Source organism: Wyeomyia smithii, chromosome 2, assembly GCF_029784165.1.
Source record: "Wyeomyia smithii strain HCP4-BCI-WySm-NY-G18 chromosome 2, ASM2978416v1, whole genome shotgun sequence".
NCBI classification, from domain to species: Eukaryota; Metazoa; Arthropoda; class Insecta; order Diptera; family Culicidae; genus Wyeomyia; species Wyeomyia smithii.
The window spans coordinates 144884193-144911203 of NC_073695.1; the positions used below are offsets into that span (position 1 = coordinate 144884193).

The 27011-nt window shown below is 38.5% G+C and overlaps 1 protein-coding gene and 1 long non-coding RNA gene across 2 annotated transcripts in view; one reads left to right on the plus strand and one right to left on the minus strand.

The window, feature by feature from the left end:
- Window positions 1–27011, plus strand: part of LOC129719935 (motor neuron and pancreas homeobox 1-like) — a 686641-nt gene that overhangs the window by 17399 nt on the left and 642231 nt on the right. The gene's annotated exons all lie outside the window — the stretch shown is intronic.
- On the minus strand, window positions 2885–4133 carry LOC129719939 (uncharacterized). The gene is made up of 4 exons (XR_008727230.1): window positions 3467–4133; window positions 3270–3396; window positions 3054–3199; window positions 2885–2992 (listed from the first exon to the last, which is right to left on the minus strand). It is a non-coding gene; the product is annotated as an uncharacterized LOC129719939 (long non-coding RNA).

Below are 27011 nucleotides of genomic sequence, written 5' to 3' on the forward strand. Positions count from 1 at the left end.
CGTTCAAATAGTACGATGCCACATTAAAAATATGTTGAGGCCACATATATCGATCAAAGCAGGTATAGTTTCGAATAGTCTTTGAATTTCTTCTCTTTCCATAACTTTTGAGCCACGTATCAAATTGTTATGAAGTTTGTTATTTGTAAGTTCGAGGGATGACTCCTTCGTATGACCAGCGTTGCAAACCGAACGAGAAGCAAAACCTTCCTTCTCCTTTCTGCTTGAGAACGAGACATATGCTACGCTTCTCAAGTTTTTTGCACACACGCTTTAGAGATACTATTTCTTCTTCATGCATTCCCCTGAGTGGCACGGACCGACACGAACAAACTCTTTCGTATCAGAGTCTATGTTTATAATAAGAGTCCCGCAGAGATGAAACCAAAGGAACCAAATCAGTGTCAAACGAGGGTACCAATCGACAAATGTAAATAAACAAGGTGATATTGTTAGGAGTGGATGAAAAGTGTTGTAATTGAGCGTAACAAAGAATATGTGGTTTTCCGAAGTTTTACTTACACATTTCAATTCAACATTAAACCTGTACACTGGTTCACTCAAATTTAACAAAACATTACCGGTGTAATCTTTCAAAACTGTACCTTGTGAAGAATTTAAAAAAATGATATTCGCTTATGCATGGTGAAAAACAGAACTGTATAGTTCTTGGCAACAAACGGCACAAAAACTGTGTTGCCGAAACGATAGATTTTCTCTTCGCGCGACTCTATATACACATAGACTCTGTTTCGTATTGCTTCTCAGCTACCGTAAAAGAGTACGCGAGTTCCTGCTAGTGAGTAGGAGTACTCGACTAAAATTGCTTGACTAGGAGGAGTGCTTGAAAAACTGTGCTCGAAAACGAAAATGCTTCCTTCCCGACATGCACCGACAGCCGACAGTGAGGCAACGTGTAGGGTATCGGACTGCTTCGGTAAGTTTTTTTTACAGCAGTCTAATGCAAAACCAGCCGAAGCGAACCGCTGCCGAAGTAGTCGTTCTCGCGAGTTGGGGAGTAGGTATACACGAGTACACACGAGAAGAGTAGACAGGAGTGTGCGCATAAAATCTCGGGAGTAAGAAAGGAAGCAGGAAAGAACGAGAAATAGCTTGAATGGAGAATTTTCTACTGTGTGAAAGCGGCGACACCGAGAACCTCACATGAGGTGTTGTATGCTGCTTACGAGCGAGACTAACAACACTGCGTATGACACTAGTTATGTTCAAATAAGTCATTTAATCTTTGAGATAATGGACTTTCTTTGTTTTATTAACAATTTAATACATAACGGTTGCTTAAGTTCGATTATGATCAAATAAAATGGGAACGTATAAGGCAGCCAAATTTTGAAACCACATGTTCAATCATAATTCATCAGTTAACGCTTAACTAGTCCGCTCATCTGATAATAATATTGATCAAATCGGTTGTGTAGTTTCTGAGATAATGAAGTTTCGTGATTTTCACATTTCGGTACATTACAGACGAAGTTACAGTTCGATTACAGTAAAATTCAATAGGGTGTTATGAGGCAGCTAGACTTTTCATTTGACACTAATTTTGTGAAAATCGGGTCAGCCATCTCTGAGAAAAGTGAGTGAGTTCAAGTAGTCTTCGGAATATGTTCCTATTGATAGCTGGATTTCACATTTTTAAACATAACAGGCAAAGTAATAGTCTGATTGCAAAACAAATCAATAGGGTCTTATGGGGCAACTAGACCTTCTATTTGACACTGATTTTATGAAAATCGGTACAGCCATCTCTGAGAAACATGAGTGAGATTAAACAGTCTTCAGAACACGTTTCTTTTCATAACTTTTGAACCACAAGTTCAATCTTCATAAAATTCAAAAGTTAAGGGTATTTCAGTTAGCCCGTTCATTTGAAACTAATTTTGTTCAAATCGGTTGTGTAGTTTTTGAGATTGTGATGTTTCATGATTTTTACATTTTGATACATAACCTCTGAACTAAAAATCCGATTACAATAAAATTTAAAAGGGTCTTATGGGACAACAAGACCTTTCAATTGCAATTAATGTCATGAAAATCGGTCCAGCCATCTCTGAGAAAAGTAAGTGAGAATAAAAATCTGCACATACACACACATACACACACACATACACACACATACACATGCAGAAAATGTTCAGCTCGTCGAGCTGAGTCGAGTGATATATGCCATTTGGCCCTTTGGAGCACTTTTATATTTTCGGTTTTGCAAGTGATTGCTAAACCTTTCTAGGAGAAAGGCAAAAAGGGAAAAAGAGCCAAGTACTCGGTCGTGGTTTTGACTCAGCTTTGACCAATAAGGTAAAGGTTACTACACTATACTTAAGAAAGCCTGTAGGAATGCTACGTTTTCCAGTTTTCGTTCGAAATCTGGAGGTCTTCAACAGATTTTATCGAAAGAGAGGTAAATACAACCTCTGGTAGTAGAACCTTCGTACGCGGAAAAACGTGATCTTCGAATCTCCAGGTGATGTCTTTCATCATTAGATCGATTTGTAGTAGCTTTCTAACTATGTAATCCAGTACGGCATCTTGAAATGAAAAAAAAACTTCTAATCATTGATAAATCATTATAAAGATGTATATATATATATATATATATATATATATATATATATATATATATATATATATATATATATATATATATATATATATATATATATATATATATATATATATATATATATATATATATATATATATATATATATATATATATATATATATATATATATATACCCCCAACTATTTGAAATTTTTAAGATTCGAAAACGCCGGGTACGGTTTACGGGTAATGTAATCGATATTACGTATGTGAATTCATTAACAGTCATTCATAGATACTTACGGTAATTGTCATTTCCACAAATAATATCATCGGCACGTTCTGAAATCTGCGTGTTCCGCGGTGTTGCCAATGAACACGTGGTTAGATCAAGAATCGCTTCATCTGTCTCCGAAGACGCCACCGCTGTAACAAAATATAAAGTAATTTGATTATAACAGCGTTTAGATTATTATTTCATATGTACATTTGCTTGCCTTGCTTGCCACTTGCCTTGGCTTGTGAGGGGGGGAACGAGTGCATCGTATCTCAACACCACCTGATGCACCATGTGTGTATATATAGGTTGTAAAATTATAGATACCACTCTTTCCGTTACTGTTTCAAATCATACTGAATATATATTACGAATGAACACGAATGCCAATAAGGGGTTTTTTATGTGTTTAAATTTTATACTTACTATCGTCGGTATTTTTATTCACACGTGTCATCATGATGGATTTCAGAAGACTTTGCGATGTTGCTTAATCGTGCAAATGGAAAGTCTGGAATTTTCCGGGGTGATGCAAATTCCTCTGGAGATGCCACTGTAGATAAATTAAAAATAAATCATAGTTACCTATAAGCGCAACGAATAAAATGCATTTTCGGCATTACGTTTTTTAGAACTTCTTTTTTTTCTTCCTTTTTTAGGTTGTTCCTCTGCGGATGATAATTCGCTATATAAGTAAGCAATATCACGGTTATTGGTCTGAAACTTAAATTTAGAAAAAATGTATTTAGTCACGGGAATTTCTTGTTGGACAGAGAGGTTATGTATAGGCAAAACAAAATCAACATTTATCTTCTAATTAGCTCAGACGGCTTTATAGATTAGGAATTTGTCAACAGTCATCGAAGTTTTCTTGCCTCAAAGGAAAAATCAAATCGAAACGTCATGTATACGATTAACTTCATAAAATGTCGATTGGGAACTAAAAATCTGATTTATGGTTGACGAAATATTGATGATGCTTTGTTGAACCGTAACGAAGAAACATACTTACTCAAAATGATAAATCACAGATGTTTTTAGGTTTTTGAAAAAACTCGCTGCGTAGCGATCCACGGTTTACTTAAATAATCAGCTAACGAAAGTGATTCAAATCTGACCACCGAAATTGGAACTACCTGAACACAAATTAATTTGGTTGTTTGAAGCATTACAATATTGTATTGACAAAAAACCGGAGGTAACCAACGAAAATTCTGTACATATAATCTGCAATCTGAACGATTTTATAAAACCTAAATTAATCCACCTAGCGGTCAGACCCAGCCATTCTCATTCAAACTTTTATTTGTAAAAATAGATTTACATGAACGCTTTAATCCAATAAATGTATTTTCACTATTTAGGTTCTAAAATATTGGTGTTGTAATCTATACATATAAAAAAAATATATTTCGGTCTGTCTGTTTGATCCATATAGGCTCGAAAACTACCGAACCGATCGACGTGAAAATTTGTATGTAGGGGTTTTTGGTCCCGATAAAGATAAATAGTTTGAGGCCCCTTCCTCTTCTGAAAAGAAGGGGTCCAATACAAATGAAGCATAAATTTTAGCACAACTCACGGACAAACCAAGCAAATGAAACCGAATTTGGCATGTGGATGTTTTAAAGGGTAACAAATATGTCCACAATGGTTCGACGCCCCTTCCTCTTCTGGAAGCACATGTTTCTGTACAAATTTCTGCACATCTCGCGAACTAGTCAACTAAATAGGACCAGGTGAATGATTTTAGTGTTAACAAATATGTTCCATAATCGACCTCAGCCAACATTTTGGATTGTAAGATGGCAACTTCCGGTTTCTGGAAAAAAGCCAAAAATGGACGATTTCCACCCAATGTAACAATATTCGGATAAAGAATAATACACAGGAGCTAAAATGGACCACAGATACCATTTTGAATCCTAAGATGGCGACTTCCGATTTCGGAAAAACAGCGGCAAACGACCAAATACCATCCAATATGGGTATTTCTGGAATCGTAATGATTATGAATACCATTATGAATTGTAGGATGGCAACTTGTGGTTTCAGAAAAACAGCCAAAAATGGCCGATTTCCGTCTAACATGGGTATCTCCAGATCTAGAATGATACATAGCAGCTGAAATCGACCGCAGACCTCATTTTAGATTCTAGGTTGGCGACTTCCGGTTCCTGGGAAATAGCCGAAAATGATCGAATTACACCCAATATGGGTGTCTCTTCAGCCAGAATGACGCTCAGAGGCCAGAAATTATCTTAAATACCAGTTTGAATCCAAGATGGCGACTTCCGGTTTGTGAAAAACAGTCTAAAATAACCAAATACCATCCTATATGAGTATCTCTGGAACCAGAATGATGCAATGAGCTAACAATTGACCTCAGGCACCATTTTGAATCGCTGAATGGCAACTTATAGGAAACAGTCGAAAATGACCAAATAATACTCAATATGGATATTTCCGTAATCGAGATGATGCATAGAAGCCAAACATTGACCCTGGACACCATTTTGAATTTAAAGACGACCACTTTTAGTTTCTGGAAGACACCCAAAGTAACTAAATACCTCCCAATATGAGTATTTCCGGTGTCAGATTGATGCCAGAAAATCTGCTGAAAATGACCGAATACCACTCAATATGAATATATTCAGAATTGAGGTGATGTACAGAATCCAAAAGTCGAGGATGTTGTCATTTCGATAAAACTAATCATTTCAAACGATTTGTTATTAGACTTTGATATGGCCGATTCGTCGTGCATTTTCAGACTTTAAACGCATCGCAAGGAATCAATAAATTTGGAACATTCAAATAGTACGATACCACATTTAATTTATGTTGAGGCCGCATATATCGATCAAAGCAGGTATAGTTTTAAATAGTCTTTGAATTTCTTTTCTTTCCATAACTTTTGAGCCACATATCAAATTGTTATGAAGTTTGTTATTTGTAAGTTTGAGAGATGACTCTTTCGTATGACACAAGTTATGTTCAAATAAGTCATGTAATCTTTGAGATAATAGACTTTCGTTGTTTTATAAACAATTTAATACATAACGGTTGCTCAAGTTCGATTATAATCAAATGAAATAGGAACGTATAGGGCAGCCATACTTTGAAACCACGTGTTCAATCATAATTCATCAGTTAACCCTTAACTAACCCGCTCATCTGATAATAATATTGATCAAGTCGGTTGTGTAGCTACTGAGTTAATGAAGTTTCGTGATTTTCACATTTAGGTACTTTACAGACGAAGTTACATATCGATTACAGTAAAATTCAATAGGGTGTTACGAGGCAGCTAGACTTATTAGTTGACACTAATTTTGTGGAAATCAGGTCAGCCAGTCTGAGAAAAGTGAGTGAGTTCAAGTAGTCTTCGGAATATGTTCCTTTTCATAGCTGGATTTCACATTTTTAAACATAACAGGCAAAGTAATAGTCTGATTGCAAAACAAATCAATAGGGTCTTATGGGGCAACTAGACCTTCTATTTGACACTGATTTTATTAAAATCGGTTCAGCCATCTCTGAGAAACATGAGTGAGATTAAGTAGTCTTCAAAACACGTTTCTTGTCATTACTTTTGAACCACAAGTCCAATCTTTTTGAAATTCAAAAGTTAAGGGTATTTCAGGTAGCCCGTTCATTTGAATCTTGTCCAAATCGGTTGTGTATTTTTCGAGATAATGATGTTTCATGATTTTTATAATTTGATACATAACCTCTAAATTAAAAATCCGATTACAATGAAATTTATTAGGGTCTTATGGGACAGCGAGACCTTTCATTTGCAATTAATTTCATGAAAATCGGTCCAGCCATCTCTGAGAAAAGTGAGTGAGAATAATAATCTGCACATACACACACACACACACACACACACACACACACACACACACACACACACACATACAGAAAATGCTCAACTCGTCGAGCTGAGTCGAGTGATATATGCCATTCGGCCCTTTGGAGCACTTTTATACTTTCGGTTTTGCAAGTGATTGCTATACCTTTCTAGGAGAAAGGCAAAAAGATATGTGTATAAATCTATACGATTTGTTAAAAACCTGTATTATTCTGTTCGAATTTTCAAAGAGTTTCTAAAAATTCCAATCAAAATCTATATAAATCTTTATGATACAGATACACACAAGAATTCTGTATCACATCTGTAAAGAGGTATTTACGTGAGAGTGTATGAGTGCGAAACTGAGGAAAACAGAGACAAATCTTTGCTAATTTTTTTTCGATAGCATTGCTCTCCATGAACCGAATGTAAACTATAATGTAAACCACTGAGGTCAACTATCGTAAATGGAGCGTAAACAGCTGTAAACATTTTAAGTTTGCATTTTGCATATAGATTAAATAAGGCCGAAGGTAAAACTCAAACAAAAAATCGTAACCTGAGGCAAACATAGAAAACGTTACACGTGTTTTTACGCGTGTGTTAGTGTGTGCAGTTTTGAATGTCGCTGATCTCTATAGACCATCGCACTAAATCGTTTTAATCTCACTTTTTTGACAGATACTGGTAACTTTGTTTACGTTTTGGACTTTGGGCTTTTTTCTTGTGAAGCAATCGTGTGGGTAGTTTTAAAAGCTGCTAATTTTATAAATGTTCTTGGTCTACTGGTGCCTCACACACAAGGTTTAAAGGGCCACATTAAAAATGATCTGTGCTAAAACCGAGTACAAAACTGCATCGCCCGATACTAAACCAAAGTTATCAGTATCTGTCAACTCAGATGCCTGACGTCACCGTGCAATGGTCTATTGGCTTCCATTATTTTGTATAATTCTAATAAATCATGGCAGCCCTGGATGCCAGCAAGGATGCTAGATGTTTTGAAATAAAATCTGTGTATTGCCATTTCAGAAAAAAAAATAACTTAAGGGCGTCCAATTTACATTATAGTCTTTCGGATTAAATTTGTTTCGCAGTATGGAATTTCGGTCGGGTCGCTACCGACTGAGCGTGTACGGAGCGACATTTCAAACAGCGTTTTCATATAAGTATAGGCCAGGGGCGACTCGTGGCTTTCAAACCTAAACCTGTTCAACTACGAATTCTGAAAATATAGTTTGGAGAAGTAATCACAATCATGCTCGCGAGAAAGACCCAAACCTGGAGCGAATACAATATCGTTGTTTGCGTAACGCCTTAGGTTGCATGCAATCGACCCATACGATGAGTTTGGAGGTCTTAGCTGGAGTTCTACCTTTGAAAACCCGCTTTTGGAGCCTGTCTTCTCGTATTCTTATCAAATGTGAGGTCTTGAACCGTCCTGTGATTGAAAATTTTGAAAGGTTAATCGAACTTAATTCTCAAACCCGTTTCATGACATTGTATTTCAATCACATGTCCCAAAATATCAATCCTTCTTCGAATATTCCAAATCGTGTCAACTTATTGAATACTTCTAATTCTACTGTGTTTTTCGATACATCCATGATAGACGAAACCCGTGGAATCCCGGATCATTTACGCGTGCAGCAGATCCCCAAAATTTTTTCTAATAAATATCGAAACATCAACTGCGACAATATGTTCTACACTGACGGATCACTTATCGATGGGTCCACTGGCTTCGGTATCTTCAATAACAATTTAACCGTCTCCCATTAGCTCGATAATCCTGCTTCTGTTTACGTCGCAGAATTAGCTGCAATTCAGTACACCCTAGGGATTATCGAAAAAATGCCCACGGACCATTATTTCATCTTTACGGACAGTCTCAGTTCCATTGTGGCTCTCCGATCGATGAAAGATGTTAAGCACTCTCCGTATTTCCTGGGGAAAATACGGGAACATCTGAGTGCTTTATCCGAAAAATCTTCTCAGATTACCTTAGTGTGGGTCCCTTCTCACTGCTCGATACCGGGCAATGAGAAAGCGGACTCTTTGGCTAAGGTGGGCGCAACAAACGGTGAAATTTATGAAAGACCAATTGCTTTTAATGAATTTTTTGCATTTGTACGTCAGAATACGATCATCAGTTGGCAAAATTCTTGGACCAGAGGGGAACTGGGAAGGTGGTTACATTCCATTATACCCAAGGTATCGACGAATCCGTGGTTCAAGGGGTTGGACGTAGGTCGAGATTTCATTTGCGTGATGTCTCGGCTTATGTCCAATCACTATAGATTTGATGCGCATCTCCGTCGTATTGGGCTCGGGGAAAGTGGTATCTGTGCCTGTGGTGAAGGTTATCACGACATAGAGCACGTTGTTTGGTCATGCCCTGTCCACCGTGACGCCAGGTCTAAATTAGTAGCTTCCCTTGAGGCCGGAGGTAGACGGCCAGCTGTACCTGTTCGTGATGTCTTGGCGAGCCGTGACATACCCTACATGACCCTTATATACGTTTTCCTAAAATCCATCCATGCCCCAGTCTAGTCCCGTTCCCTTCCGTCTGCACCCAACAAAACGACAAGAACACGTTTGAACCTTAAGCACAGATTTTGGAATCAGCAACTGCACCCCACTCGAATTTGCCACGACCTGAGAACCCGAGGCCTTCAGTGATATTTTGGCTCAGCGGCACATACCATATGGCCACTTGAACACTAGCGAACAACAACAACGAACCATAACCAGCAACCTGCCCCAGCTCATGACATCGGCCATTCGAGATCATCAGACGACCATTCAACAACAAAACACTGATTGAAAAATTCATGCTAGTTTTAAGTTAGACTTAATTTCAGCTCGTAGTCGGCAGCGAGGATAAAAAATTTGCTTTTAGTTTTTAAGTCACCAGATATAATTGGCGCCGTTAAACATTAAATTTTATTTGTGCCGTGTCAAATAAATGATATATGAGGAAAAAAAAAAGACCCAAACCATTCTCTTTGTTTTTATTTAAAATAAACGAGCTATTGACATCGCTCCACCGAACAACAGTGAATGACAATGAACTCATGTCATGGGCTCAATCACATTTGTGCCCACTGTCAGTTGTCAGATAAAGGTGTGTGACAAGTGGCGGTGATATGCTATCTCGTTTACACCTGTTTGAGAGGTGAGCCTTTGAAACCTGGCATAATGCCATAGGGGTGAAAATAAAGCAAACAAAACAATAAAATATTAATATAAATTTGAATTTGAAGAACACGACACGAGACAAGAGGCTTGTCTGTGGATTTAAAATGTATTTTTTTGCGTAAGGCGTAAATGTAATTTTTTTAAGCGTAAGGCATATTTCTGCCGCAGATCGCGAATTTAAGATGAGCGTCGCAATAATTTATCGTGGTTTTTTGTCGAAACAGATTTTTCTAAATAAATCTGGAAGCTCTGTTCTGAACATAGTTGGGATCAAACCCCTGTCAACCCTATTCCCCTCTACACGTTCGACAGTAGCCAATATCTCGTCTGCAAAATTGGTCCAATTCGAAATAGTGCCCATTTGAAATTCCCCTGTTCACTTGATTGAGACTAAAACTTGGCTGCTCAGCAGTGAGTTGGTTTGGATTGTTCGGAATCCATTTTGTCAAAGTCAAACGAAAACGTATAGTTCAAGGTTCTAGCTTTAAAAACGTAAGTGTCTAGTTGATTCGCGTTTTTATCGAATAAATGTTTTTCTGATTAAATTCTTTTGAGATCTACTCAACAACAGCTGCCAATCGTCACCTAAGCATAACCGAATAGTCGATAGTTGTAACTATTGCAACCATTTTTAGTATAGCTGTATCTACACGTCGTAAGTTTTTTATTTATTTTATTTATCTGTACGCAATAATTAATATATAATCAAATTTATTTCAGTGGCGAGATGCGGCAGAAAATTCGTTACCTATCCAAACGATGGATCAATCAATTGATCAAATTGGAAACGAAGGCGCTACGAAGAAACTTCACACCACAGGCCTCTGTTGAAGCTGCCAATAATAGCTGCGTTTTCAATAGTTGTGAGCGATCTGACCTTCGCTCGAAGGTAGAAAAATCGACACCAGCTATTTCGTTACTTCATGAAAATCATTTCAATTGTACAAGTAATGAGAACTTCAGCGAAGACCAAAGTGCCAGGGAGAGTCGGATCGTCACGAAGCTTCAAGAAGAAAAAATATCTGTTTTGTCGGAACAACTTGGAGATTGGGTGCGATCTGAAAATATTACTTTGAAGGCAATTAATCCTCTACTGCAAATTCTCCGGAGCCAAGAGCATGAGTCAGAATTACCTGCTGATCATCGAACGCTTCTCAAAACCCCGAAGGAAGCTTGCAGATCTACACGAATAAAAAACGGAGGCGCCTATATACATTTTAAAATTAGAGATTCAATTAAATGGGCGTTGGAAGTGTATTTCGATTATATCCCAGAAAAAAATTTTTTACTGATGAATTGTGATGGCATTTCTTTAAGTAAAAGCTCCAGTAGTCAACTTTGGCCAATATTGTTGATACTTCAAGCAGCCGGGAAATCTTCAAAACATGAGGGCGGGGGCCTTGCGTGGTTGGTAACGTCTCCGCCAACCACGCTCGACGCCTGGGTTCGAATACCAACGCCGACATAGGTGTCGATGGTTGTGGGGTGGCGTGATCGACTCACAACAAACCCAACTGGTCTAGATTCAATCCTAGCCGACACCGGGAGATTTTCTGAGGCGAAAAATCTCTGGGATCACGCCTTCTATCGCATGAGGAAGTAAAGCCGTTGGCGCCGGTCCGTTAATTAACGGGTCGTGAGTTAGGGTCCTGGATGTAGTCGCCTCCCTGGGCGTCGGTGATTGGCACAACAACAGTGGCGGAACTAGACCGACGGAAAATAAGCGAAAATAAAAAAAATTTTCAAAACCGTTTCCAGTTGGAATTCATCACGGATATTCTAAACCATCCGATCCGAATGTGTTTTTATTCGACTTTGTTACAGAAATGCTAAACCTTTTAGACGAAGGCTTTGACTGCAAAGGTAGACATTGTGCAGTCAGCATCAAAGCTATTTTCTGTGATACACCTGCTCGTAGTTATGTCACTTGCACCATTGGCCATGCGGGATATTTTAGTTGCCCAAAATGCGTTCAAGAAGGAGAATGGCATAATCACGTAGTTTCACCACATATTAACGCTAAATTGAGAACTGATCAATCCTTTATTGATCAAAGTAATCAAGAACATCACACTGGAACATCAGTTCTTGAAGAACTAGGTATTGGACGGGTGTCATGCGTAGCTCTTGACTACATGCATCTGTTATGCCTGGGCGTGGTGAGAAAATTGATAAGTGTATGGTGCAACGGACCGAAAAATCTAAGATTAAATAAAAATCATATCATTCAGATGAACGGCATGATCGTGAATTTTCATAATTTCATTCCGTGTGAATTTCGTCGAAAACCGAGAAGCATATCTAATTATAAGGACTTTAAAGCTACCGAATACTGTTTATTTTTAATATATTTGTTACCGGTTTTTTGTGAGAAAATTTTTAACTCTGATTTTTATAATAATCTATTAAGTCTAAGTGTTGCCATAAGACTTTTAAGCGATGACGAGTATTGCATAAAATTCAACGACAACGCCGAGAAATTACTCATTTACTTCGTGACAACCTTTCAAGATTTGTACGGTACAGAGAACATGAATTATAATGTCCACAACTTAGTTCATTTGCCGGCAGAAGTGCAAAATGTTGGCCTTTTGGACGGATTTAGTTGTTTTCCATTCGAAAATTATTTAGGGTACAGGCGACGTACAATAAAAAATGCTCCAAAACCTTTGCATCATATAACAAATCGCCTACATGAACAAAGGAAACAACAGTGTAAAGTGAAAGAAAAACTAAATTATCCTTATGCAATTAAGACGAACTCAAAAATTAAGGCTATATGTTTTGAAAGATTCAAAATATCAATTCCGTCTGCCGGGGTGAGATTAAGCCACGGAGGTGAGATTGAGCCAAAACGGGAAATGTTTGTATGTTAAATTACTTGAGATTTCCAGAACCTAATGCCTCAAACTCAATACTATATGAAACATGACATATTTATTCACAACTTGAAGTAGAATATAAATAATATTAGCGAACTGTTTTACTTAAATTATGTTCCAAAGTACAGGCTGGAAAACACGCGCAAATAACGTTACCAAAAAATGTCACATGCAAACCAACCCGATCAAGAAATTACATCAACTTAATGCTCAGATGGTACGTTTGGATGTCATCTCCAATGTGTTGAGCAAATATTATGCATTAAACCTGTGATGGCTCAGAAAATAATGTTTTTCCAAACTGTGCACTTTTCAATCCCTTTTGGGGTGAGGTTGTGCCAAGCTATAATGAACGGTACAAAGTGCGGAATTCATATTTACGACGAAATTATTTCAGTATACACCAAAACACTAGCATTGTTTACATAGGATATGCTATCTAGCTATGGTATTATTTCAAATAATGACTAAATGCTTGAGCATAGTCAGCTTACAACTGTTAGATGGAAATTTACAATGACTGATATTACTTATGGAATCTAACAAAATTTTGTACACCTATTCTATATAAACTGATGACTTTAAAGCAATAAAGGAGGGTTGTGAATACGTTTCCAGCAGTTTTGAGATCTACAATGGAATATACAGTGATCAATGACACATAATAATTGAAACGAAAAGTCTTCTCAGGCTTTATGTCCTAACGTTTTCCCTTTCTAAGCTACCTGGAGACGCCACTATGTGCTTAGAGACTGTCCATGAGCCACGTTCTCATAACTGGTTACTCCAGATATTGATTTGATCCAGTCATATATTTTACTATAATTCATATGAAACGTAGTTTCTGGTCAACCCCCTACAGCCCCTTAATAGTCCACGTTGTTTATGGTCGTCCCTATACTTACTATTTTATCATGTTATTCATGTGAATTATTCGTAGATACACTACTGTTCATTCAACAGGTATTATATTCAAATTTTTGGTTTTGGCACAATCTCACCCCATAGAAGGGGTGAGATTAGGCCAAAGTTCATTCAATTTTAGCAAAATTATAGTTTTTTGTAACTTGTCCATATTTGCAGCAGTCGTTAACTAAACATTTAAGTGTGCATTGACGTGATTTGGATCAAACTCATTGCCTAAATGTGTGCAATACAAACTAAGGAACAAAAACGTGTCCTTTTTTGGCACAATTTCACCCCGGCAGACGGTTTGTAAAAAAACAATTGTTGCTTGACAAATGATAGTTCGATAATCCTAGTCGAGAATATTTATTCACATAACAATTCATACTATTTTGATGGCAGAAAAAAATCGTAACATGTAAACCCCTGTTCACAGAACCCTTCGATTCGACAAACTTGAACATAATTTAATTTTACGAAAGTTAATTGGAGAAGGTATATTGAAACTTCCTTTTCTAGAAGTTGTTGTTACAATTGCCAAAGTCGATTTTCCGACTAATGTCGTACTTTGAAATTGGCTTTTGAAGGAGAACACTTTGTTGTACTGGAGGAAAACTTAACTTTATTGAACAAAAATTTACAAAAGTCATCTTTACACTACAAGTTACACACGCGATCTATAACTATTCGAAAAAATCCTTATCTATAACTATCCCTTAAGATGCCAGAGTTTTCATTAAAATTAGAGAAAATTTATTTATTTTCCTTCTGTCTCTAACGGGTCCTTTCATTGGACACATTACAAATGTTGTTCATTCTTCTATTAAGTCCTAACGTTAGAAAGAGAAAGTAAACTTCTAATGCGCCTTGATCCCTTCACATGGGAGTGGCTTATCCTAAAGTCCTAACTAAACAAAACGTTTAAAATACACAATCTACGCGTGAGACCGTTTTCACGTTCATTTTCACAACTCCATTCTAGAGGTCTCGCGCGGATCTAGCATGCTCCTAGTCAGCTCGATCGTGTCTTATGGTCTGTTGCTATGCGATCTTATATTTTCTCTCGCTTTTAAGCGACACTAAATTGTTCAATTGTAAAAATATCGCTTACGGAGCGACATATATGGTATATCAATCAATAATATTAGAAAAAAATATATGTGTCTGCCTGTGACCGGAGAAAACTACGTTATATTTCCACTGATTCATCACTGATTAAACAATGATCTTCTTCTATTAAATAAAAATAAGTTGGTGTCTGTAAAACGTCGTTTCACTCCAAATAGAATCAACGGATTTGAATCATTCTTTTTGTGTTTGTTTTTTTTTAATAAGAGGGGTATTTGTTAGTAGCTTAAGTATTTATGATAAATATTAGAAAATTATGAGTATTTGTGTCCAATCACAAATGGTGACTTCTCAACACTGTTAGTAATTTGCAATTTTAACTGTTAGGATTTGTTTGCTTTCTTAATTAGGACTTATCATTCGTAGGGATTTATACCTACTTGTAAAGGAAGGAAAGTAAACTTACAACTAACTTAAATCATTCCGCGTCGAACACTCGACAGAAACGGACGTGCAAAGTGGTCGTTCTATTACAATCCGGTCCGTGTGTACGAATAGCCAAACAAAAGAGTGTATTTTTCGCGCTAAAGACCAACTAGATTGTGAGTTGTGTCGCTACGTTCTGTACCCGGCTCGCAACTTTGGCTGTATTGGTGCAAAATACCAGCTGCAGTTTTGATCTGTGCACAGTGAATAGATCTTTCTAATTCAAGGCCATCATTTGACAGTCGAGTCGTGTCGCTGTGCTGTGTGATCTCACACCCGGCTCACTGCTGGTGGCTGTATTGGTGCTGCTGTACTGGTGCTGCTGGCTGCTTTGGGTGCAGCTTCGAACGATCGGACAACCACTGCTGGAAGGAAGAAGTAAATAGGTACGTGTTCTTGTCGGCGCTAGTGCGCTACATTTAGCGCGATGGATATAGATCCCTCGCCTCCCGTGCCACCATCCCCGAACCCCCTTGACCCTGACCCTTCTGTTACCTCCTCCCCTGTTCATTCTCCAGTCCCCCCTCGCCCCAAGCTTTACCCGAACGGATCTCAACAGGGCAGCTATACTGTTTATTTTCGTCCAAAGGCAGGAGTGAATTCAAAGCGATTAAACATACTGCAAATTTCGAAAGACCTGACGAAGGGGTACAAGGCCGTGACCGAAATTTCCAAGGTCCGACCTAACAAGCTCCGTGTCGTGGTCAGTGATCTGGCACAGGCCAATGCTATCGCTTGCTCTGAGCTCTCACACGCGAGTATCGCGTTTACATACCCGCACGAGACGTGGAGATCGACGGTGTCATAACCGATTCGAGTCTGTCTGTCGAGTGTATCCTAAAAAGCGCAACCGGTTGCTTCAAAAATACCGAAACACAGGCGAAGATTTTGGATTGTAAGCAATTGCGGTCCATGTCTCTCGTCGGCGGTAAAAAAGTTTACACTCCGTCAGACTCGTTTCGCGTTACGTTTGCCGGATCTGCACTCCCTAGCCACGTCTCGATCGACCGGGTTCGTCTGCCTGTGCGATTGTATGTACCCCGTGATATGAATTGCACCAATTGCAAGCAGTTAGGCCACACAGCCGCCTACTGCTGCAATAAGGCACGATTTAGCAAGTGTGGGGAGACTCATGCGGAAGATTCTTGCAGTGTTAATGTTCAAAAATGTATTCACTGTGGGGAAAACCAGCATGAGCTCTCCACATGCCCGGTGTACATGCAGCGTGGAGATAAAATCAAGCGGTCACTTAAGGAGCGTTCAAAGCGTTCTTATGCTGAGATGCTGATGAAGACCGTGACCACTTCTACCATAACATCGAACCCCTTTGATCTGTTGTCCTCTGATGAAACCGATTCTGACGATTCATCAGCGGGAACATCTTATGCCAATCCTGGGGAGTCTAGGAAGAGGAAAAATGTTTCTTCTCCTAAACTTCCCCGTAAAGGTCCTAAGATTTCCCAAAGTGTAATGAAAAGTACGAACAAACCAAACAGTGCTGCGGAAAAACCGAAGCAAACTCCTCCTTGGATTGCAAATTTAAAGTCCCAGAAGGAGTTCCCAGCACTGCCAGGAACATCTAAAACCGCAGTTGTTCCTTTTGCACATCCAGTTGATGAAACAAACTCTGGATTAGCGAAATTTTCTGACATTGTGGACTGGATTTTTGAAAATTTCAATGTACCCGATCCAATTAAAATTTTTCTTACAGCATTCCTCCCAACAGTTAGATCATTTTTGAAGCAGTTGACTGCCCAATGGCCCCTCCTTGCAGCGATTGTATCCTTCGATGCCTAATTCAACTGCGTATATGAAGGATTCTATCTCTGTCTTACAGTGGAATTGTAGAAGTATTCTACCAAAAATTGATTCGTTTAAAGTTTTGATAAATAAAAACAAATGCGATGCAATTACCTTTTGTGAAACTTGGCTTACTTCTAATATTGATCTCAACTTCCATGATTTTAATATTATTCGCCTTGATCGAGACACCCCATATGGAGGAGTACTTTTAGGGATTAAAAAGTGCTATTCTTTCTATCGTATTAACCTCCCCTCGATTCCAGGCATCGAAGTTGTCGCATGTCAAATGACAATACAAGGTAAAGAGCTTTGTATTGCCTCAATATATATTCCTCCCAGAGCACAGGTTGGGCAACGGCTGCTCTTTGATTTAATAGAACTTCTTCCCTCGCCACGTTTGATTTTGGGAGACTTCAACTCTCATGGTGTGGCTTGGGGTTCCCCTTACAATGATAACCGCTCCTCTCTAATCTATAACCTTTGCGATGACTTCGACATGACTATTTTAAACAACGGTGAAATGACCAGTATCCCGAAACCTCCAGCGCGTCCAAGCGCTCTGGGTCTATCCTTATGTTCGACGTCGCTACGGTTGGATTGCACATGGAAGGTAATCCTCGATCCTCACGGTAGCGACCATCTGCCTATTCTTATTTCAATTACAAACGGGTCAACTCGCATTCGACCAATTGACATTCCGTATGACCTCACACGGAATGTCGATTGGAAGTTATACGAGGAAATGATTTCAAAAGCGGTCGAGTCGATTCAACATCACCCACCACTTGAAGAATACAACCTTCTCGCGGGCTTAATCCTCGACGCCGCGTTGCAAGCCCAAACGAAGAAATATCCCGGCGTAACGATCAAAGAGCGGCCTCCAACTCCGTTGTGGGACAAAGAGTGCTCCGATGTCTACACGCAAAGATCCGACGCGTTTTTGGCCTTCCAGAAGGGAGGTATACCCGACGACTATATACGGTATTCGGAGCTCAATACCAAGCTTAAAAGCCTGGCTAAAGCAAAGAAACGCGGATATTGGCGTCGGTTCGTGAACGAGACGTCGAGGGAGACATCGATGAGCACTCTTTGGAACACAACCCGAAGAATTCGGAATCGCGTAACGGTCAACGAAAGCGAGGAGTCTTCAAGTCGGTGGATATTTGATTTTGCCAGGAAAGTATGTCCGGACTCTGTTCCTGAGCAAAACATTGTTCGCGATGCGTCTCCGGGCCACGACGCGATAGAATCACCTTTTACGATGGCAGAATTTTCAGTTGCCCTTCTGTCCTGTAACAATAACGCGCCTGGGTTAGATAGAATCAAATTCAACTTGTTGAAGAATCTACCCGGCAATGCCAAGAGGCGCTTGTTGAACTTGTTCAATAAGTTCCTGGAGCAAAACATTGTACCGCAGGATTGGAGGCAAGTGAAGGTGATCGCCATCCAAAAACCAGGGAAACCAGCTTCTGATCACAACTCTTATAGGCCGATTGCAATGCTATCCTGTATCCGGAAATTGATGGAAAAAATGATACTCCGTCGTTTAGACCATTGGGTCGAATCAAATGGTCTACTATCAGATACTCAATTTGGCTTCCGCCGTGCCAAAGGGACGAATGATTGTCTTGCGTTGCTTTCAACAGATATTCAGCTGGCGTATGCTCGCAAAGAACAAATGGCGTCTGCGTTCTCGGACATTAAGGGGGCTTTTGATTCCGTTTCTATTGACATTCTTTCGGGTAAACTTCACCGACAAGGATTTTCTCCAATTTTGAACAATTTTTTGCACAATTTGTTGTCCGAAAAGCACATGCATTTTACGCACGGCGATTTGGCAACTTTTCGCATTAGCTACATGGGTCTTCCCCAGGGCTCATGTTTAAGCCCCCTTCTTTACAACTTTTATGTAAATGACATCGACGAATGTCTGGCAAATTCATGCACGATAAGACAACTTGCAGACGACAGTGTAATCTCTGTTACAGGAGCCAAAGCTGCCGATTTGCAAGGACCATTGCAAGATACCTTGGACAATTTGTCTGCTTGGGCTTTACAGCTAGGTATCGAATTCTCTCCGGAGAAGACTGAGATAGTAGTTTTTTCTAGGAAGCATGAACCTGCTCAGCTCCAAACACAATTAATGGGTAAAACGATTTCTCAGGTTTTGGTACACAAATATCTTGGTGTCTGGTTTGACTCTAAAGGCACCTGGGGTTGTCACGTGAGGTACCTGATGAAAAAATGTCAACAAAGAGTGAATTTTCTTCGTACAATAACCGGACAATGGTGGGGTGCCCACCCAGGAGACCTTATAAGGCTTTACCAAACAACGATACTGTCTGTTATTGAGTACGGGTGTTTCTGCTTCCGCTCCGCAGCAAACACACATTTGATCAAACTGGACCGAATACAATATCGTTGTTTGCGTATCGCCTTGGGTTGCATGCAATCGACCCATACGATGAGTTTGGAGATCTTAGCTGGAGTACTACCATTGAAAAACCGCTTCTGGAGCCTGTCTTCTCGTATTCTAATCAAATGTGAGGTCTTGAACCGTCCTGTGATTGAAAATTTTGAAAGGTTAATCGAACTTAATTCTCAAACCCGTTTTATGACAATGTATTTCAATCACATGTCCCATAATATTAACCCTTCTTCGAATATTCCAAATCGTGTCGACTTATCAAATACTTCTGATTCTACTGTGTTTTTCGATACATCCATGATAGAAGAAACTCGTGGAATCCCGGATCATTTACGCGTGCAGCAGATCCCTAAAATTTTTTCCAATAAATATCGAAACATCAACTGCGACAATATGTACTACACTGACGGATCACTTCTTGATGGGTCCACTGGCTTCGGTATCTTCAATAACAATTTAACCGTCTCCCACAAGCTCGATAATCCTGCTTCTGTTTACGTCGCAGAATTAGCTGCAATTCAGTACACCCTAGGGATTATCGAAAAAATGCCCACGGACCATTATTTCATCTTTACGGACAGTCTCAGTTCCATTGAGGCTCTCCGATCGATGAAAGATGTTAAGCACTCTCCGTATTTCCTGGGGAAAATACGGGAACATCTGAGTGCATTATCCGAAAAATCTACTCAGATTACCTTAGCGTGGGTCCCTTCTCACTGCTCGATACCGGGTAATGAGAAAGCGGACTTTTTGGCTAAGGTGGGCGCAACAAACGGTGATATTTATGAAAGACCAATTGCCTTTAATGAATTTTTTGCATTTGTACGTCAGAATACGATCATCAGTTGGCAAAATTCGTGGACCAAGGGGGAACTGGGAAGGTGGTTACATTCCATAATCCCCAAGGTATCGACGAACCCGTGGTTCAAGGGGTTGGATGCAAGTCGGGATTTCATTTGCGTGATGTCCCGGCTTATGTCTAATCACTATAGATTTGACGCGCATCTCCGTTGTGTTGGGCTCGGGGAGAGTGGTATCTGTGCCTGTGGTGAAGGTTATCACGACATAGAGCACGTTGTTTGGTCATGCCCTGTACACCGTGACGCCAGGTCTAGATTAATAGCTTCCCTGCAGGCCGAAGGTAGGCAGCCGGCTGTTCCTGTTCGTGATGTCTTGGCGAGCCGTGACCTATCCTACATGTCCCTTATATACGTTTTCCTGAAATCCATCCACGCCCCAGTTTAGTCCTATCCCCTTCCGCCTACATCCAACCAAACGACAAGAGCACGTTAAGACCCCGGATCCGGAAACAGCAATCAGACCCGCACGATACTCTCAAGGCCCGATGGAAACAACCCAATATGCCAGTCCGTAATATCTTGGCCCAGCAGCGGAACAAATTCAATCTGCTGCTTACCTATGGCAATGAAAACCATCAAACAGCAAACCTGTGCTTTTAATGCAAAATATTCTAGCTTTAAGTTAGATTTAGTTTCAGCTCGTAGTCGGCAGCGAGGATAAAAAATTTGCTTTTAGTTATTAAGATACTTTAGAAAGTAAGCTACCAGATATAATTGGCGCCGTTAAACATTGAATTGTATTTGTGCCGTGTCAAATAAACTATAGATGAAGAAAAAAAAAACTAACTTAAATGCATACTTATTGGCTATAAAGAGAGCTTATCGTAGCAATTGAGGATTGCAACGATTTTTGTCGAAAATTGTTAATAATTTTATTTGACATAGCTTCCAATGGTTCAACACCAGTAAGTCTATGTAATTCGAGTGTACCAAACCAAGGAGGACGCTTCAAAAACATTTTCAGAATTTTATTCTGAATCGTTTGGAGCGTTTTCTTGTTTGTTGAACAGCAACTTGACCAGATCGGTACAGCATAAAGCATTGCTGGTCTAAAAATTTGTTTGTAAATCAAAAGTTTGTTCTTTAAACAAAGTTTAGAATTCCTGTTAATGAGAGGATATAAACATCTCGTTTATTTGATGCACTTGGCTTGTATACTCTCAATGTGCTCTTTGAAAATAAGTTTTTTATCGTTAATAAGTCCCAAGTACTTAACCTTGTCAGACCAACTTAAAATAACCCCATTCATCTTAACAACGTGATTATTATTTGGCTTGAGGAAAGAAGCCCTAGGTTTATGAGGAAAAATTATCATTTGAGTTTTAGAAGCATTGGGAGAGATTTTCCACTTTTCCAAGTAGGAAGAAAAAATATCTAAACTTTTCTGCAATCGACTGCATATGACACGAAGGTTTTTTCCTTTAACGGAACAGCTTGTGTCATCGCAGAACAATGACTTTGTGCATCCTGGAGGCAAATCAGGAAGATCTGAAGTGAATATGTTATACAGGACTGGGCCCAAGACAGAACCTTGAGGCACACCTGCTCTGACAGGAAATCTATCAGATTTTGAATTCTGATAGACAACCTGCAGAGTTCGATCAGTAATATAATTTTTCAAAATTTTGACTAGGAAAATTGGAAAATTAAAAGTTTGCAATTTCGCAATCAAACCTTTATGCCAAACACTGTCGAATGCTTTTTCAATGTCTAAAAGAGCAGCTCCAGTGGAATAACCTTCAGATTTGTTAGCTCGTATCATATTAGTAACTCTGAGCAATTGATGAGTTGTGGAATGCCCATGGCGAAATCCAAACTGTTCATTTGCAAAAATTGAATTTTCGTTGATGTGCGACATCATTCGGTTAAGAATAATTCTCTCAAACAGTTTACTTATTGAAGAAAGCAAACTGATTCAACAGGGTCACGAGAACGTTGATATTGACGTCTGCGGACATTTTTCGAACGAATTAGAAGTTGAAGATTTTCGTCAATTATTGGTGAATCAAATTTCACTTGAGCCTTTGGAACAGAATAATTCCTGGCATCAACAATTGCACATTTTAATGCTTCTAAAGCGGAATCAATATTCGATTCGTTTTGCAAATCAAGCTCATTATTGAAATTTCTCTCAATATGAGTTTTGTATCTTTTCCAATTAGCCTTGTTATAATTAAAAACAGAGCTTAACAGGGTTTAAAACTGATTCATGTGATAAAGAAGAAGTTATTGGAAGATGGTCAGAATCAAAGTCAGCATGAGTGATAAAATCACTACATACATGACTTTGATCTGTTAGCACCAAATCAATTGTTGAAGGGTATCTTACAGAAGAAAAGCATGTAGGACTATTCGGAGACAAAATAGAATAGTATCCTGAAGAACAATCATTGAATAAAATTTTGCCATTGGAATTACTTTGAGAATTATTCCATGATCGATGTTTAGCGTTAAAATCGCCGATTATAAAAAATTTCGAACGATTGCTGGTGAGTTTTTGTAAATCACCTTTGAAATAATTTTTGTACTCGCGTGTGCATTGAAATGCTAAATATGCTGCGGCAATAAATAAAATCCCAAGTTCAGTTTGAACTTCAATTCCCAAAGTTACAATAACTTTCGTCTCAAGATGGGGAAGAGCACGATGTTTGATTCGGCGATGAATAACAATTGCAACTTCACCGCCGGAACCCTCAATCTTATCATATCTATGAACCACGTAATTGGGATCATATTTTAATTTAATGTTAGGTTTCAAAAATGTTTCAGTAACAATTGCAATATGCACATTATTTACTGTTAAAAAATTAAAAAGCTCATTCTCATTGGCCTTCAATGAGCGAGCATTCCAATTTAAAATTTTGATCGGTTTATTTAAAATCATTGCTAAATTTGAAATTAGAAACAATTTTAATTGTAAAATTTGTACCTATTTGAATGGTTTCAAACATTGATTTTGCCTGCAACATGGCGTTCATGAGATCGAACATTGCCTGTTGCAGAAAAGAAAGTTTACCTACCGTAATAGGCCCCAGGCAGTTGACATTAGAAAAAATATTTTCGGTAGTAATATTAACTGGGGTAATAGGTGTACAATTATTTTCTAGCGTGTTTTGCTTACCCATATTAACGGTAATTTTTGAACTACCAACATTAGGCGGTAGAATGTTAGAACTACCTGTAACCTGTGCATATGTTAAACGGGTATGCAAAGGAGTAGGTAAACTATGCGTCACTGGTACTGGTGAATTTTGTTTTAATTGGGAAATTGAATTTTGTTTACCTTGCCTTGCCTTAACAATTGCTAAACGGACTGGGCATTGATGAAAATTTGACATGTGGTTGCCGTTACAATTCGCACAGCGAAATTTTTTACTCTCTTTCACAGAACATGTGTCCTTTTTGTGAGAAGAGTCTCCACAAATCAGGCATTTTTGGTCCATGTTACAGAACTTTGAACCATGGCCATGACGTTGGCAAATACGGCATTGGGTGATATGCTTTTCACCTCCGCCAAACTTCTTATAAGCTTCCCATTTTACACGCACTTTTAAGTTATTAACCTCACTGCGGTTAAAATGAATTAAATAGTTTACAAGGGAAATTCCAGTTCGCTGACTGTTTTCGCCTCGTGATTTTTGTTTCATCAGAATTACTTGGGTAGGGGCTATGCCAAGTAATTCTGTTAAAGTAAGTTTGATCTCATCAACGGTTTGATCGTTGGTGAGACCTTTCAAGACAACCTTGAACGGCTTGGCGTTCTTTGTGTCATATGTAAAAAATTTGTACATCTTGTCAGTTAAATACTGAACAAGACTATCACGACCCTTTATTGAGTTGGCTAATAAGCGGCATTCACCTCTACGGCCAATTTGATGGGTAACTTTATAGTCAGAAACGAACGTTGAAAGTTCCTTTTTGAATATATTAAATTCAGAAGAAATGGTCACCACAATAGGTGGAACATTCTCCTTTTTTAAAGATTTTACATTTTGTATAGTTTCATTATTAATAACTTCCATTTCACCAGCTTCTTGCTCAGGCAAAATATCAAAAGGATTGTCACTACAGACACTCGAAGTGTCAGAAAGAGATGCCTCTCTTTTCTTCCCCGCAGCGATGCGTGGTTTCTTTTTTCGTCCAGCCATTTAAGGTGGTATGAAAAAAGTTAAAACAAATGTTAAATTCAAAAGTAGGTAGTCTTGAGAAAGACTGATGGGAAATATTTTTCAGGTAGTCTTTAAAAGACACACTGACAAAACACAAACTTTGAAGCTATAGGCAGTCAAAGACCAGTCCACAAGCAACCAAAAACACGTCTGATCTGTAGGACAGCTCACGACGCACTGATTTTTGTGTTTGTTTTGTCTTGATCTCCTACGAGTTAATAAGCCATAAAAATAACAATTTTCAGCTGATAAAGTTTAAAAAAAATTGATATACATTTTTGCCATTTCCCGCCTTTTACTCCAAAAACAACGTCATTAGAATACTATGATTGCAGGCTATGAGCGGTAGACAAGATTTTGTAGCGTCGTTATTCAGGCGTCGTTGTTGAGTAAACAAGCACCTGTTAATGATTCACATATAAAGTGATATTCGTTTTCGCTGCCTACTACACCGTTTCTATACTAAAGAGCTATAGCGGGGTAGCAGTAAACTCGACATGCATGTGAATACTCTTAACGTGGCTTTGATTTTATTCAAGGGCATATACTTGATAATATAAATTAAATTTCTGGCTTATTTGAGCAGAGTTGCATATAATCGTTATATTTATCTGATAAATGAAAAAAAAAAAGAACAAGAATAACACTACATGTGCGATGATTTAATTTACCATTGCTCGGATCTAATCAATCTGTTCAATTTTCTCTAAAATGCACACTGACTTAGATCACTGACATTTGCTCATGCTGCAATGATTCTGTTAGCTGGTAAAATAAACGTGTAGTTTTTGCTTCTCAAAAAACATTGATTTCTGTTCATGTTTCGTTAAATAGGCACTATTACATTTCTACAAATCTCTGGATTTACAATTAAATGTTGAATGTTGAATTGAAAACTATAATGTTGCGAAGTGTCAATTGCACTGTGCTTAGGCAGCAGATCTGCCTCAAAAAGCAGATGAAATATTAATGTCATTTGGGAGTGTGTTCAATCACTCCAAACACTGGGTTGTAATAATCAAGTAGACTTATACTGGGTTCCTGGTCACTGTGGAATGGATGGGAACGAAAGAACCGATGAACTAAAAAGACTTGGATCGTCTCATCAGTTCATAGGACCAGAACCCTTCTGTGGTCTATCTGCTTGTTCCCTTAGAATGGAACTAAAAGCATGGGAAACTCTGAAAGTGGAATCCAACTGATCTATGACTCGTAAAATACTGGATCTTTCAAAAACGTATACTGGTTTAATAACAGGGCATTGTCCAAGCCGTTATCATTTGAAGGTTATGAAAAAAACTTCAAGATGATACATGTCGAGTATGTGGCATGGAAAAAGAAGACTCGGAACATCTGTTATGCCGATGTCCGGCAATTTTTATCAAACTTAAACTTAACAAATGCCAGATGCTTAATGGTAAAGGTCAACGCGTGAAAGATTCTTCTTATTACTCTACTGAGATTCAACAAATGAAAAAAACTCGATCGCAATGAGCGTTGCGACCTAGAATCGAAAACATTTATTGAGCAATTTTCAAAAACTCTGCTTATTACCACACAACAAAATTAAATATCCTAAGAAAATCAGGACAACTGCTAAAATATAAAAAATAAATCAGGACGCTCAAATAGAACTTCAAAATCAGGACATGTCCTGCTAAATCAGCACGGATGGTATCCCTAGTCTGTATGTACCTTCGCGCTCCGCAGTTGCGTGATATTCGATAATGCCCAAAGCCCTGATAACTGGTGGCATTAAACCTAAAACATGCATATTCTCGCATAAACAGCTTTATGTTACATGGTCACGTGAAAAACAATTGGTATCATGTATGTTCGAAAAAAAAGATACCTACCCGAAAAATGGTTGGTCATTAGGTATTGCGAGAATTTTTGTTCAGGACAAAACCATATTGTCACTATGCCATGGCAATAACGGAAATCAACTGGAAAAGTTATAAAACGTTAAAAACCAACCCTTGATATTTCCCGCCCTTCTGAGATTCTAAGAGGTTTTCTGTGAGTTTTAGTGAGTAACGATTTTTTGTTGCCTTTGATCGGAAAAATTCGAAACAAGTTTTCATCACCGGGGCGTACTTAAACGATAGCCTTAATTTTTTTTAAATATTTTATGGAATAGTTCTATGCGATTTTCGTATTGGTTTCTGTTGATGCCACTTAAATTCAACGTCGGTTTCTGTTAATTTGTGCTGTGACTGTTTTTTAAGAAAGAAGAAAACACTGTCGGTACCTAATAAACATAATAGAATAAAAATAATAATGTGTTTTTGCAAGAATTCTGAGAAGTATTCATACTGCTTTCAGTTGGTTTCGATTAATTTTCTTCCACATGTAGTGGGAATGCTTCCTAACGAAGATGCCGCTAAGGGTATTTTATAAAAGGAATGTTCCCTAATCTACCTGATCAAACTGATTCTTGTATATCTTCCAGTTGACTTTTACAAATTTCTGCTGTGGTCGAAGTGTTTTTTGTTCATATGAA